Source organism: Cavia porcellus, unplaced genomic scaffold, assembly GCF_034190915.1.
Source record: "Cavia porcellus strain 051 isolate PalLab524CR breed Dunkin Hartley unplaced genomic scaffold, mCavPor4.1 scaffold_8, whole genome shotgun sequence".
NCBI classification, from domain to species: domain Eukaryota; kingdom Metazoa; phylum Chordata; class Mammalia; order Rodentia; family Caviidae; genus Cavia; species Cavia porcellus.
The window spans coordinates 38,968,476-38,972,094 of record NW_026947491.1 but is presented as its reverse complement, the minus strand read 5'-3'; the positions used below and the strand labels follow the sequence as shown (position 1 = coordinate 38,972,094).

Here is a 3,619-nt window from a genome sequence, read left to right as displayed (position 1 = left end):
TTCTTCATGCATCAAAACAATGAAGCATCACATTTGGTCCTTTGAGTCTCAATGCATATTTGAATTCTAGTACCAAATTTGCTTGTGCTGACATGGATTGGAGGCCATCCAGCAGAATATTCACTTACTATTATTGGTCAATGAGCACTGAGCTTATATTTTTCTATTATTCAAATCTTTATACCATTAATAAGGCTCTGAGAAAATAAACTATTAAAGTAAGGAGTCTTTGTAGTGTGTTATTGTGGTCTTACAAGCTGAAAATGGGAAATTTATCTCCCTAGGACACCAAAATCAAGCAAAAAACTCACAGCTCCACCAACTGCACCCAGAGGTGTAATTAATTGTTTCCTTACCAATACTGAATTCACGTATTACACTATTTTGCAACTTAATCATGCTATTCTTTACTTTACCTTATGTACACATGCATGAATGCATTGCCACATTGCCAATGTAACAAATATTATACATGTATTATACTACATAAAACAATATGTATAATTGACTTTCAAATAACTCCTTGCTTATTAGCAAGTATAGTGTTATGTTGGTTAATGAGCACTTTTGTTTGTGAACAATTTCATTTGCAAACAGAAGTGTTTGGCAAAATTTTGTTTTTGTTTGTGAATTCTGTATCGGGTACTACACATCATCCAGTGTTGCTAAGTTCCTGGGAGGAAGGATGGAGAAATAAAGAAAAAAGTCAGAATACAGAAAGCTGGGGTCAGGGGAGTCCTTTCTTTGGATGAGAGGAAAGGCACTGTTCAACCATAGCAGGGCATTTATTTATGCATTCGTCAGGTTGATGCCACGTGACACCTCTCTGCCTGGCAACCAGTTTGCTGGACAGCCTCAGGGCGCCTCTGTTCTCAGAGCTGGAGCAGCTTGTTCATGTGGCTCACCTCGGGTGCTCTCTGTTCTTGGGACTAGCCTTGCTCAGCCCACACATGTGATTCCTTTCCAGCTTCAGCCACTCCTTACAGAACACCATGCGGCTTTCTTTCCCTTATGAACATGAGCATGACCATCTTTTCCAGAAACATAGAATGAATTAAGTTCTTGAACTGAGGTATCTCTCTGTGTAGAACTAAGACAACACATAACCCATTAACTGATTTATTTATACTGCAATTCAAAATTTTATGAAGATGATAAACCCAAAGAATCTACTAATTTTGCATTATATATCTTACTACTAGAAGGAGGGAAAACATATGACTCTGAAGTCCATAGAGTCGTGGGCCAGGTAGTCCTTGCAGCTGATGCTGCTGACCTCTTGGCCTGCATGGCCGGCCTGGAGTTTGGGAGAGTCAGTGATCCAGTGGCCAAGGCCCCTACAGAAGGCAGGGCCACACTTTCCTCCAGCATTCAGCATGGACTCATTCCCTCAGTGCAGATTGCAGCACAAATAGAACCTTCTATTTTGCCTCTAAAAGTAAGGCCTTGAGATTTGTCAGGATAGACTTGTTGCAGGCCTTATTGATGAAGGTGGTGGCAGTGCCAACACTTCCTGAGCATCCAGTATGGCTAATCTGGTGTGTGTAATTCTCAGTTTCCTCTGATGTGTCATGATTGATGATGTACTGGGTGGCAGGGAAATCTAGGCCTTTGCAGGTTACTTGTAGCCATTAAGATATTTTTCTTGACCTCCTGAAATACTTCAGTGCCCTTGGTCTCAGCCTCTTCTAGCAGCAGGTACTTATGGGTGGATTTATGGCTACCCTCTTCTCTACCAAGATGAGCACAGGTGGAGCTGTCTTCTGAAGGCACTCTAGCAGGTGCGTCATTTTAGCCTCCTCCCCCAGGTATTCCACCTCCAGTCTGGGAGACCCAGTATACTCCACGTTGATAGTGACAGGCTTTACCAAGGCACTCCTCGCAAAAGTTCTGAATCCTTTTTGGCATAGTGGCACCGAAGAACAGAGTCTGTTGCTAGACCTTACAGTTGGACAAGATGGTACAGATGTACCCTCAAAGCTCATGTCAATCATACAGTTAGTCTCATTCAGGGCCAGGTAGTGATAGATGTCTAGGTTGACCATATTCTGGTATACTGAATCTATGAAATGCCACCATCATGTGTGCAGTGTGTCAGAGGGTCTCCACCTGCACCTTGAGGGCGATGTCCCCAATGCAGCGAGCACAGTTCAGGAGGGGTGAACTGTCCTTTTGCAGCATGTGGCAATAATAGTCCAGGATGCCATGGGACTGCCTGGCCAGGTGTTGGGAGCAGCAAATGATGAATCCACAGGGCCCATTCCTGCTTAGAGAAAGGCAACATTTATCTTGTTCCAGGAAGAACATGAGGATGGACAATGCGAACAAAGCCTTGCTTGATTCTGGGAAGGCAATGCCCATGCTGTCCTGGCTAGACAGGATGGTAGGGATGCTCTGGATTGGACATGTGTTGTGGAAGATACTTTTTCTCTTTAAGTCTTACAGGATCACCACAGAACACTTTATTTCTCTGAAGCTCTTGATGAGTGGTGGGATAGCATCTCCTTCCACTAAGATGTGGTACTTCTTCACATGCTTGTGCCAGTCCCCAGACACACTGAGGACATAACAGGGCAGTGTCCAACTTGTTTTGATTTGTCATCATATGTGATGTCCTTGGCCATCTCCCTCATTGACATCAAAGCTCTGCCCTCCATCATGTGCTTCAGAATTTTCTCTTCTTTTAATTGATTTTCCTTTTAATTGATTTCCAGACTTCTCAGAGGCTGCAGCCTGCTCTTCGAGGTGCTGGTGCTGATCCAGGAGGCTGACACTGGTCAGAAGCCCCTGCTGGGTATAACTCTCACCTCCCTGGGGTTCGCTGCCATCTCCCTCTCTTCCTTGTATCTTTGCTGCAGCAGCTTCTGGGGCGGGATTTGCCAGCATTGTTGGAATGGCTCAGTGGGTACATAGTCTTCATCATCCTTGTCCTCAGCCTTGATGCAAGCTCCTTTTCTTTTAGGGGCTCTGACAGCTCCATCCTTTGTGGGCTTAAAAGTGAGCAAGAAAAAGACAGCCGAATGCCGTCTGACATAGAATGCTCCTAGGGAGGTGCTGAGCGTGGGCTAAGTGAGTAGGGCGGGATGGCCTTAGGGCGATACCTGAGCTAAAGTGAGTGGAGCTGGAGGGCTGTGACAGGTGGTCTTCAGTGCCCCCCAACTTTCCTCTGTCTGGACCACTTGTAGAAAAAGGAATAGGATTCTGAAGTGGTGCAGAGTGAAGGTAAAGTAATTTGCAGAAGAAAGTAGTCCAAAGCCACTCCAAGGAATGGAGGCCCCAGAGCTGGGTAACCTTTTATATCTTTTCTACTTAGTTGCCCTTATACTTTTCTAGCAGACATTCGGCAGATGTGCTCTAAGGCTAATTTAGCTATAGAGAAAATACTATACTTCATAGCTATTTGAATAACTGACTAGAGGAGAGGTTTTCTGTAACAGTCCATTGTTAGGCCTGTGTCATGGTTTAAGTTTGTGTCCCCCAGGCCTCATGAGTTTGTATTGTTCAAATGTGATGGTTCATTGTATAGTGCTTGGATTGATGGTGTCAGTGCTCCACCCATATAGGGGTGGAGCCAGGATGTGATGTAATGGCAGGAGGAAGGTGTGTCTTTCTCTTTGCT

General features: G+C 44.6%; 1 pseudogene; it reads right to left on the bottom strand.

The window, feature by feature from the left end:
* Positions 1-1,198: 1,198 nt before the first annotated feature.
* LOC100723953 (probable ATP-dependent RNA helicase DDX41) lies at positions 1,199-2,933 on the bottom strand (annotated as a pseudogene).
* Between the last annotated feature and the right edge of the window lie 686 nt (positions 2,934-3,619).